This window comes from Nannobrachium achirus, assembly GCF_963921795.1.
Source record: "Nannobrachium achirus genome assembly, chromosome: 19".
Lineage (NCBI taxonomy): Eukaryota > Metazoa > Chordata > Actinopteri > Myctophiformes > Myctophidae > Nannobrachium > Nannobrachium achirus.
This window is the reverse complement of record NC_137826.1, coordinates 21396077-21408920: the sequence shown is the minus strand read 5'-3', so window position 1 is coordinate 21408920 and position 12844 is coordinate 21396077. Positions and strand designations below refer to the sequence as shown.

General features: G+C 42.6%; 1 long non-coding RNA gene across 1 annotated transcript; it reads right to left on the bottom strand.

Moving 5' to 3' along the window:
• Positions 1 to 984: 984 nt before the first annotated feature.
• LOC308304407 lies at positions 985 to 2389 on the bottom strand. Its single transcript, XR_013963060.1, has 3 exons — positions 2346 to 2389; positions 1957 to 2217; positions 985 to 1139 (listed from the first exon to the last, which is right to left on the bottom strand). It is a non-coding gene; the product is annotated as an uncharacterized lncRNA (long non-coding RNA).
• Positions 2390 to 12844: the final 10455 nt, after the last annotated feature.

Sequence of the window (12844 nt, the reverse complement as noted above, 5' to 3'; positions counted from 1 at the left end):
CAAGGATGTCGACAATTACAACATCTCTCTCTCTCTCTCTCTCTCTCTCTCTCTCTCTCTCTCTCTCTCTCTCTCTCTCTCTCATGGGGGAGAGAAAGAAGATGGGGGAAGAAACATGGAGAAAGACAGAAGATGTTCACGGTTCATTTGTTTTGGTAGAAGGAATGTCATAGAACACTAAAAAGGACCAGAACATAGAGACAAACAGACAGTAGTTGCATTTCCATCCAACCGTTTTGAAATCGGGCTGCAGGTCCTCCCGACTCCAGGCTGTTTTTCAATATTGGTGAAAGACATGAAGTTGCATGTTGAATTGGGATGGATTTGGTTTAGTTAGGTCTACTCTTTACTTTGTAGGTTGATATCATTATTACAAGACACTCTATCCCAGGGCTCTTCAGCCAATAGATTTCATCTATAAGATAAGAGAGAGAAAAGAGACGCTCCACATACGTATATAGGCTACTTTACCCCTGCAAAGGCATTGCGCACGATAACAGCTGATATACAAGCTCACAGCTCATTGCAGATGCAAGTGTTGTGAACTTGGATGTCTGCTGTTTTCCTGGCCGCTCTGTGTCGCGGGACGGAGAATAAAAACGAATGGTTTTGACTTTGAACATAAGCGGGGGCTGGGGCCTGCCCCCCTTTTTGGATTTTCTTGAAATTTCCAGTGTTTCCATTCCAGGATTTATGCACAAAAGCCAACATGCGCAAACAAACGGCTTTATGGAAACACCACTATTGATAGTGATAGAATATGAGATGGTATAGACAGACAGACAAGAATGTGAGATGGTATAGATTAGTGTCATTGTTGAAGTCATTGTTGAAGTCATTGTTACCTGAACAGGTCACCTCCAGTCTGTCCACGGAATCACCAGAATGCATCGTTCCACACTCACTAAGTGTAGACTCAGATCCCTCACAGGTAGAAGTAATCAACCATACAGGTTGACGTTTAGGACCAGAACTGTATTGTGTGTGAGCAGCAGAGCCACACTGGAGCTGTTTACACACTACAGATGATGACTTCAGGTTCCAGTCAGACGTACGATCAGCCGCAGGTCTCCATTCTCCCTGGTGTTTCACTTCCAGTCTACCAGCACAGTGACTGGTTCCTCCCACCAACCTGACAGCTGTACAGAGACAATAAAACATTAGTGAAGGGAATATTATCGTAATACCTGTCAAAGCTGGGAATAAATTCCTTCCTTACCAATGATTTCTTTACCAATGTGTTGGTAAAGGTGTCTAGTAACATATCTAATCCCTAGGAGAATCTTTGACAGCTAGGGTAAAAATCTGCTTTAAGTGGGATGTCTACATTTATTGTAGATGTTTGGTTTATGTTCCCCTGGCCTAGAATAGAGAAGCTGGGGTTCAAGTGGTTTATAATCAGAGTCAGATATTATTCTTATAACTTTAATGGATGCGTCAAAGTTGCACAAGCGCCACTGAAATTCGAGATCTCTCCATCTCCCTCCATGTTACAAACATGTTCACGTTATGCAGTTTTTAATTGCCTGGTAGAAACAAAATTACAATATACGATGAATTAAACGTATCATTATATCAAAAACCAACGACATTCTCAAAACATTGTCAATCGCGGCTGATTTTAATAGAGAGACATAGAGGTCAAGGATTTACGGTACTGAAAACAGTGGAAAATCTAGTGTGGGATAAATGTATTTGAGAGCTGCATCATGTTCTATGCAATCCAGAGGGAAAAAAGGACAACATTTTGATGGTCCGACCTACGGTTCAGGAATCATAGGCCAAAACGTGAAGTGACCTGCTGTAGTGCCACCATGAAGCCGACTTGAAACATTTGGGGTGGCAGCTACTGGGAGCGTTGTAGAGCCCTCACTGGGCCCTACATGGCCCGGCCCAACTAATTAGCATACATTTTAGGCCAGATATAAATTGATCTTAATTCAATTAAATACTCACGATGAAAATGTACAGTGACTCCAGGTGAACTGAGTGTAGCGATGTTGTTCTTTGCCTGACAGTTGTATGTTCCACTGTCACTGGGTTGGATGTTAGAGATGGTAAATATCTTCTTCTGTGCAACTATGGTGTTGTCTTTGAAAATGATGTAACTCTGGATTGGTGGATTTGATCCACTGCTGCTGCAGGTGAAAGTGACTGAACTTCCTTTGACAACATCTCCTGGTGGACTTACTGCCAAAAGGACCTTCTTAGGACCATCTGTTGGAGAAACATTTATGTCACTTTAAAAGCCCTCTTTATGACACAAAAACTAAACATGCTTCAAATGTTGCTGCTGTGCTGCTGTCTGTTGAAAATAAATAACTTATAAAGTTGATCTCACTTACACTGAACATCTAGAGTGGGTGGTGGTGAGCTTTGTGAAGGAATTCCATCTGTGGAGGAATAAACATTGATACACTCAAATAACACTTTGTTGTGTACAGTATTTTCCACTAGGAATGAACAATAACAATAATTCATTCATGAATAATGTGGTGTCTAACTAGCCATAAATTATAACTTCCAGGAGAGGGCGCTAATATTCGGAGGTTATGTCTCTCATGGAGTTATAAGCCAGAGTCATATGGCTCTCGCTGGTTGAGCCCCAACGTCCATACTACGCTCAAAACATGTACATATCAATAAGTTGCTCACCGATCCGTCGAAACAGCTTTATATCTACCGGACGGCACACTCGTTGGCATGTGTTAGTCCATATGTTTCTAATAAATTAATGTTTACTAAAACTTCTCTGAGACTCGCGTTTCCTCGTCGGAATGTTTCCGCATACAGAGCGTTTCAGAACTACAGAACGTTGGAATACTTCCGCATACAAAAACGTCATGTCCTAGTATGAGCAAATCGCAACGGCGATCAACGTCACGTGATATTTTTATCACGTGATTTTTACCCAAGCAGTTCAAAAACAAGGAAAGCGATGAGACTCGGAGAAGTTTTAGTAAACATTAATTTATTAGAAACATATGGACTAACACATGCCAACGAGTGTGCCGTCCGGTAGATATAAAGCTGTTTCGACGGATCGGTGAGCAACTTATTGATATGTACATGTTTTGAGCGTAGTATGGACGTTGGGGCTCAACCAGCGAGAGCCATATGACTCTGGCTTATAACTCCAGGAGAGACATAACCTCCGAATATTAGCGCCCTCTCCTGGAAGTTATAATTTATGGCTAGTGTCTAACATTACAACTTTGGTTAAAATAATATAAAACACTGGACTGACGTATGTTCTCCAAAATACAAATTTTAAAGATAATGTACCCCTCTTTCTCTCTTGTTCTTCCTATGTCTCTTTCTAATATGAGCTATAATAATATGGACAACACTTTGCACACTTGATGTTCATGCATATAGCCACACCCAATATATGTGCAAGCGTGCGTTTATTCCGGACCGGGCACAGACTAATTATTTATTTATTAAAGGACTGAGTATCGATTCACTGAACTGGGCGATGCAAATGCTGTGATGAATTGAAAGGAATTGAATTGTTTTGGGTACATATTAGTTACAAACGTAACCTGGTTACTTTGATTTGACTTGCATTACATTTTGTTTGCTATTTTTAAAATGTGATCTCCTTCTTGGTTATGGTTTATTTATGTTTGCAATTGATGAACCCTTTGTCAAGTCCCGCCCGGTGTCCCGCCCCTCTTCACACCCATTGGTCACTGTGTCTTGGTAGGACACTCCATCCACTACCATTGTAATCAGTGGCTTTGTATTGTTATTCTGTGTGTTCAATTCTAATTTCAAACTTGGTTTCAGTCAAATGGAGCTGCTCAGGTGCAGTATAGTAACTTGTTTTTAAATGTTTTTATTTCTCCAAAGATGATGTTTTAGCAATTTCAACATAAAAAGGTGGCACCAGGGCGGGACAAGGCAGATAGAGCCTGCTGGTTGGTCAGTCAGGGACCAACCAGAAGGCTAACAAAGGGTGAATTCATGGTGAAGATGAATTGATTGAGTTGCTGCTGGTTTCAATACAAACAGTAAGTATATACAAAGAAGGGGCAGGGGAGGGTAGGGCTGGGCTGGGCTGGGCTAGGTTTGTTTTTACCAGTTGCGAACGGCTGCCGCCTGTAAGTGGTTTTTCAGGGCGATTTTAAAGGATGCTAGGGAACCACACTCCTTTAAGACCTTCGGTAAGGCATTCCACATTTTTGTGGTATAGCAGAAGAACGAGTTTGACCCTTTCTTTGAGCTGTTTTTAAAGTATTTAGTCAGGTATGTGGGTATGTTAGTGGTGTAGTGTATCTTGTACACCAGTATTTAGTCAGGTACATGGGTATCTTAGTGGTGTAGTGTATCTTGTACACCAGTATTTAGTCAGGTACATGGGTATCTTAGTGGTGTAGTGTATCTTGTAGACCAGTATTTAGTCAGGTACATGGGTATCTTAGTGGTGTAGTGTATCTTGTAGACCAGTATTTAGTCAGGTACATGGGCATCTTAGTGGTGTAGTGTATCTTGTAGACCAGCATTTAGTCAGGTACATGGGTATCTTAGTGGTGTAGTGTATCTTGTACACCAGGCCCATTGCACGGTTTTCACCCATGGTTTATTCTCCAGATGAGGAAGAACTCATACATATATATAAAGAATGGGAGACAAAATATTGATCTTGTTTATTACCTGAACAGGTCACCTCCAGTCTCTCCACAGATTTCCCAGACTGCAGTGTTACACATTCCCTGAATGTAGCTCCAACGCAGGAAGATGTAACCCACCATACAGGTAAACGTGTAGAAACATGAGTCGGTTTTGTGTCAACAGCAGAGCCACAGCCCATCTGTTTACACACTACAGATGATAAGTTGCGGTTCCAGTTAGATGTTAAATCAGCCGCAGGTCTCCAATCTCCCTGGTGTTTGACTTCCAGTGTACCAGCACAGTGACTGGTTCCTCCCACCAACCTGACATCATCAGACTCTGTACAGAGACAATGGAATATGTAGGTAAATAGGTAATATAAACTAGGTAAAAAGTAAACCCTTTAAGCGTACAATGATGTGTAGTTGTTTCTTCATGTTTGTTGACCTGCTGTGCTGACTGTTGTGGCAAAGCATTCGTGGCAGTGTTGGCAATTGGGGAACGTTCCGGAGCAGACGTCACAGCGGGGCCCTGAAACGCCCTCCTTGCAAGGTTGTGCTAGGGCTGTGCTAGGTTTGTTTTTACCAGTTGCGAACGGCTGCTGCCTGTAAGTGGTTTTTCAGGGCGATTTTAAAGGATGCTAGGGAACCACACTCCTTTAAGACCTTCGGTAAGGCATTCCACATTTTTGTGGTATAGCAGAAGAACGAGTTTGACCCTTTCTTTGAGCTGTTTTTAAAGTATTTAGTCAGGTACATGGGTATGTTAGTGGTGTAGTTTATCTTGTACACCAGTATTTAGTCAGGTACATGGGTATCTTAGTGGTGTAGTGTATCTTGTAGACCAGTATTTAGTCAGGTACATGGGTATCTTAGTGGTGTAGTGAGCTTGTACACCAGTATTTAGTCAGGTACATGGGTATCTTTGTGGTGTAGTGTATCTTGTAGACCAGTATTTAGTCAGGTACATGGGTATCTTAGTGGTGTAGTGTATCTTGTAGACCAGTATTTAGTCAGGTACATGGGTATCTTAGTGGTGTAGTGTATCTTGTAGACCAGTATTTAGTCAGGTACATGGGTATCTTAGTGGTGTAGTGTATCTTGTAGACCAGTATTTAGTCAGGTACATGGGTATCTTAGTGGTGTAGTGTATCTTGTAGACCAGTATTTAGTCAGGTACATGGGTATCTTAGTGGTGTAGTGTATCTTGTAGACCAGTATTTAGTCAGGTACATGGGTATCTTAGTGGTGTAGTGTATCTTGTAGACCAGTATTTAGTCAGGTACATGGGTATCTTAGTGGTGTAGTGTATCTTGTAGACCAGTATTTAGTCAGGTACATGGGTATCTTAGTGGTGTAGAGTATCTTGTAGACCAGTATTTAGTCAGGTACATGGGTATCTTAGTGGTGTAGTGTATCTTGTACACCAGTATTTAGTCAGGTACATGGGTATCTTAGTGGTGTAGTGTATCTTGTACACCAGGCCCATTGCACAGTTTTCACCCATGGTTTATTCTCCAGATGAGGAAGAACTCATAAATATATATAAAGAATGGGAGACAAAATATTGATCTTGTTTATTACCTGAACAGGTCACCTCCAGTCTCTCCACAGATTTCCCAGACTGCAGTGTTACACATTCCCTGAATGTAGCTCCAACGCAGGAAGATGTAACCCACCATACAGGTAAACGTGTAGAAACATGAGTCGGTTTTGTGTCAACAGCAGAGCCACAGCCCATCTGTTTACACACTACAGATGATAAGTTGCGGTTCCAGTTAGATGTTAAATCAGCCGCAGGTCTCCAATCTCCCTGGTGTTTGACTTCCAGTGTACCAGCACAGTGACTGGTTCCTCCCACCAACCTGACATCATCAGACTCTGTACAGAGACAATGGAATATGTAGGTAAATAGGTAATATAAACTTGGTAAGAAGTAAACCCTTTAAGCGTACAATGACGTGTAGTTGTTTCTTCATGTTTGTTGACCTGCTGTGCTGACTGTTGTGGCAAAGCATTCGTGGCAGTGTTGGCAATTGGGGAACGTTCCGGAGCAGACGTCACAGCGGGGCCCTGAAACGCCCTCCTTGCACACACAGTGGCCGGTGGCTTTGTCACACTGCGGCTCAGCACTGCCCCGGTAGTCACAGTCACACGCTGGAAGGCAAACATTGTAAAAAGAAGGGTATTATAATTCAAAGTGAGGCGGTAGTTAGATGTAGGAAATGACTTAAACACATTTAGACTTTGTAAACGGGTGTGAGGGGGATGAAAGGAAGGTGTGTTATTTTTCATTTTTTGTATTATTCCTTTAACTACAATGATGTTTTCTTTTTGTTTCTTTTATTTAAACACATTGTATTTTCGTTATGGTATTATGTTGAAATGATTTCCTTTCCCCCTAACCATATTCTCCCTTTTCTGAATGGACTGTGGACCTTTAAGTGAATGAGGACACTTGATTAGATAACTAGTAGAGAGGACTCGACCAATGGAGCGAGGGTTGATGTCACCGCTGGCCAACCAAAGCAGCTGGGCGGAGCCCACTGAGTGTATGAATGTGCAGCAGGCTTTCATTCAGGTTGAGCAGGGGGACAGCACGGACGCTTTGAACCAGAGCCGAGGCTCAAGTGCTGAGTGCGGTAGCTACGCTACATTGACCGAGAGAGACATTGTGTGAATCCTATAGTTGCAGCACGGAGAGACTAGCATGCCGGCAAGAGTGGCAACTCGGCTGCTTGGCCCGCTGTGAGACGAGTACCTGAAACCGCCGGTGAGAGAGACGGAGAAGGACGGAGGAGACGATTACCTGGTCCCCTGTGAGAGGCAGACGGAGTGAGGTCCTGAGTGTGTTGCACGTCCATAACACTCAGAGGGAAGCAACCGCTTCCCTTGTGAGTAAGTACTGTTCCACCGCGACACATGAAACTAAGCACCGCACCCGTAGTACGACCAAATATTCCACCTATGAACAGATGAACTGGCGGTCTCCTATTTGTGTGTTACAGGAGACGACCTATACTGTATGCTGTTGAAACCCCATTCTGCTGAGCTGTGGGCTAGATTGGGTTCCCCGGCTGCTCACCCCCTGCTATTCCCCATTCGTCTATTGACGAAACACTCCTAGAGTGGAAATTAACATTTTAACTAGAAACATTTTAATAGCCTTTTAAATAATAAATTATTTGAATTATCTTAGGCTAGTGGCGCCTTTAGGGTTTTTTTCTTTTGTATTTGTCTTGGCATTTTAGAGACCCACTTGTATAGGTTTTATAATACATTTTTGTACTTTTGTTAACCCCCTGAACAAACCGTGTCGGTGTCGGTCTCTCCAGGGCGTTCGTGCCCATTATTGCTCTCCTAAACCTGGTATAAATACGAACCTGTGTCTAGCCTATAGTGGTGTTAAACCTTTAATGGTTTGTTGGTTAGAATCCAACTGGCGTTGTCCGGCAACAAAGGTCCCCCTTTTCCATTTGGGTTTATATAGGAATAATCATACAACAGTAATATATATATATTCCTTTAATGGTAAATGGTTAATAGTATTGCATTATTATAATATAGCTTTTTTTGACGTAACAGTAAGACTGGCCCATCTTCAACGCTTGGGATTCGAACCAAGGTCTCCCACATGAAAGTCCAACATCTTAACCATCGGACCCTATGGACTGGGGAAAATATTAGACTTTTGAAGCCATCAGGCTGAGGCAGTGAGTCACTCTGCTACACATGCACCACCATAATACTTCAAGTCCCACAATGCACTGCTAGTGCATTGGTGCGTATAGAGGGCCCGTGACCGCAAGCCTGCGTTTAAATAAACATTGGACCAGTCTGGCCCTCAACTTGCACCATTTTTAAATGTTTGGCCCACTGTGTATGTTGAGTTTGACATCCCTGCTGTAGAGGAACTACGGAAACGCTATCAACACTTGGAAGGGATTCCCCTACAGCCCTTTGAACAAGTTCAGCCACTCATCTTGATTGGCGCAGATTACACCAGCCTAATCACAGCCAAAGAGCCAATCAGACTCTGCCCTAATGGGGGTCCGGCAGCCGTGCATACTCTGCTCGGGTGGGCCTTACAGGGACCAGACAGCTTGTTGCAGTGCCAAGTGTCGACTCAACAAGGCTTCCAGACCACCCTTAGCTCACCACCGGAGGACATCAACTAGTCCCCCTCACGGAAGGCTTTGGTGAAGACAACTCGTCAGTGCCTTCACGGGGCGGCAGCTCCAGATGGGAAACTGCCTGAGACAGATTATGAGTCATCAAATGTCGCCAACCCAGACCCGGTGACACCCACTATGCTCATGGGGCGGCGAGCGGCTTCCTTTACTCAGGCCGTCGATGCTCCAAACCCACTGTTGAAACAACATCGGCACTACAGCCCAGTGTCCTACCTCTTAAAGCGGCCAGCTACTCAAAGGACGAAGACGGCTAAAAGACTGAAACAGCTAGGGACATTTGGTTCTTTTCATATTAGTCCTACTAATCTGGGGGCGGCTGTACAAAATTCCCTTAGTCTTAATTAATTTAGAGCAGGCATGCTTTAGGCACCCTCCTGTTAGGACCCAATTTATAATTTAGTTAAGGCTCCTGTGAGGGCACCTATAGAGCTACTAGGACCCAATCCTATGACCTACAGAAAGCAGCTACACACAGACATCACCATATAAGAATGTGTTCTTGAGGAAGTGAGTTATTTTGGCTATACAGTGCAATAATGTTTCATGGGGTAGCAGTTCACTGTGTCACATGCATCTGTGTCTGTGTGTGGTCTAAATAGTTCGTTTTTGTAACTATCTGCTAGCTAAACTTTAGTGCCTGGGCTAACAGGACTTAGCCTAGCCTGGGTGTGGGTGCATGCTACTGTAGGTCTATGCTCATGGCTCATCTCAGTAAGATGTGGGTTATATTATTAAGTGATAGCCTACTATTGTTTATTGTTCTATCTCCATATTCCTTATATTGTTGCTCTGTATTTTCAGATACCATTCATTCATCTGTGATTGTTTGTGTCTGCCTACTAAAGTCTACATAAAGAAAATATAAACTGCCACAAAGTGTCATCATTGAACTCTCTGACCGGAGCCCTGTGGTGGGCATTCCCTCAAACCCCTCAGTCAGAATATACAGTCCTCCTCCTTTTAAGTTATAATTTTTCACAGCCGCCATATTCAGCAGCGAAGTGTGATGTCACTTCCGTGAAATGGCGTGAAATGTCGCCCTCTACGGGGTTCATGCTGGTATTGTTTTCTATTCAAATCGCCATTGGGAGATTTGCGTTCACCGCATATAAGAACTGTGTTAAAAATAGTTTTAACACAGTTAAATTACCAAAGAGTAACACAATAAACGCTAGAAACGAGTTACAACAGGCTATATCAGATATGAATGAATATCATAAACTATGCAGAACCCCCCCGCTGACAGAAACGCGCACATGGTGTGTTTATATTTTTAACACAGTTCTTATATGCGGTGAACGCAAATCTCCCAATGGCGATTTGAATAGAAAACAATACCAGCATGAACCCCCTAGAGGGCGACATTACGCACAAATGACGACATGGCTTTGTTTCTCTATTGGAACCTAATGTTATTTCTGATCTTTCTTGCCTGGTTGTAATACCTCCAGAACATATTCTCTTTATATCAAAATGAGAGGGAAATCAAAGATTTACAGCACAAGCAAAGTGTTATTGTCCAACACGTAGGTCCAGTTGCAGCCAGTTTTCAAACTGTCTGGCCATCTTGAAAAATATTGGAATTTTGCGTGGCCAGAGGTTGAGTATCAATTAGGGTCATATGAAGGTCATCTGTGCCAAACTTCATGCTTGTATCACCAACTGAACTATCATCAAAGGATCTTTTTAATCCAATTTTATTCAGCTCATTTCGACCCGGATCCGGTCTTTCTTGGTGCTGCTTCGTGTAAATCAAAAAGGTTTTTCAGGGACATTTGTTTCGGTCAAAACTCACCGTTGCATTTGACCTCAGGGTCTCCCCAGAACAGCTCTATGCACTCCCTGCAGGTCCGACCTCCAAATCCTGGCTTACAGGAACATTGACCACTTATCTGCACAGCACAAAAAACAAAACAATACTTTAAAACAAAGGGAGGAACGCTAAGGAAAACACTAAACGAATAGTGGGAAAAGTTGCTTAACATACCAGTGAGAGGCTAAAGCCAGGCAAGCACTAAATGATGTGTGAGTTAAACCTTACATCAGTGATACTCAAACACAAGCATAATGTCCTCGAAGTCACACATCCAACAAGCTTTAAACTGAGCAGATTGGACCTTCTGTTCCAGAGATAATCGCCAAAACATCTTGAAAGCAGGCATTGAAATCACTGACTTTTGCTGATTTTTCTATTCTCTTTCTTTTTACCAGTGGCTCTGCCCGACTAATTAGCATACCCAAAACGTCATTGTAGGCCTAATGTAAATCAAATGAAAGAGAGATGTACTGTAGCTCTACTTACTGTAACAACTGCATCATCAGCCATTAGGTAGCTAAACAGTCTGGGTAATCTATTTTCAGTAGATTGTTTGATTTTATTTTATTTTCCTTAGCCATAACTATCTATTTTCACAAGTTTATTTTCAGTAAAAAGCCATTTGTGTTGAATGTGAGCCAAGTCATAAATAACATTGTGAAGCAATTGAAAGAGAGATGTGCTCAGCTATCTTTAATGTTATTCGTCTTGATAGCAGGCAGACAGATATCAACTCAGACAAATAGTAGACAAATTAGTTAGTTTGTTTTAGTGTTTGTGTGGAATATGCTAATTGGACAGAATTATTAAAAAGCTAATTTATTTAATTACAAATTGTGTCATTGACAGAATATAAATGGAATTCCAAGAGATAAAATGTATGCACATTGCACTTGTCTAACGTTATGTGGAAATAAAGCAAACTAGAAGCAGTGCTCTTCCGAGCACAGGTCTCCACCAGGCCAGGCGTCCTGGTGGTGCTACTGTATAATAGGCCAATGTAAAAAGGGTGGCATTTGTTCTTCGCCAATCTTAGACCTTTCAAGGCAATCGGACGCTGCATGCATGATTTGAGGCATTGTGTTCCAAAAATGTGTTTTGCTAAAGTCTACCTGCTGGTGGCGCTATAACAGGCCAATGTGAAAAGGCTAGCATTTGTTCCTTGATGTAGTGGGAATATGTGTGGCAAATGTCATGGTAGTAGAATAATAAAAGTCTGCACACCAATTTATGCTCCCAAACATTAAGTTTACTTGTGGTGTTTGTCATGGTAATCACAAGCTGCGTTGATGATTTGAGGCATTTTGTTCAAAAACTGAGCAATCCTGCAAACTTTGGAAGCCAATATTAGCCAATTAGGATGGAATATGAAATATCAAACGGGTCGGACTTGATCACATGACTATAGAGATACTGTGTACTGATTTGCATGATTGTTGGAGAAAATCTGGTGGAGTAATAGCAAAGAATGTGTTTTACATAAGTTGTCCTCCTGGTGGCGCTATGAAAGGAAAAAGTGAAAAATGCAGGGCAAAGGTTTAGCCTTAGCCTCTAGGGAGTGTGCACTGCGCATACAAAGTATTCCACTTGTCGGTGGAGTTAAAGGTAAAACACAAATTGCCCTGTTATAGCGCCACCATGAGGCTGATTTGAGAAATTTGAAATGGCATTTCTTCCTCGGCCTAGTGGGAACGTGCACGGCCAATTTCACCATGATTGCACTCTGCGTTTGTGATTTGAGGCATTTTGTTCCAAACGGAGCAATCCTGCAAACTTTGGAAGCCAATTGTAGCCAATCAGGATGGAATATGGAAAATCGGACAGATCCGTGTCGATCACATGACTGTAGAGATACTGTCTACTGATTTGTAGTATTTGTGGACAAAATCTCTAAGAGTAGTGTACAGAAATGTGTTTTGCAAACATCTGCCTCATGGTGGCGCTAGAACAGGCCCATGTGAAAAATGTGGGTCAGAGGTTCTGAATTGGCATCCAAGAAGTGTGTGTGCTCAGTTTGGCAGTAAACGGGCTAACTGTGCCGGAGATTAGCTGGTAACAAACTTTATGGATGGATGGGCGGACACACACAGACGGACGGACGGACGGACGGACGGACGGACGGACGGACGGACGGACGGAGGCGAAAACATACTCTCCCCCATGCCTTCGGCTGGTGGAGACAATAAAATAGAGAAGTTACTAGTAAGACACCTCAGGGT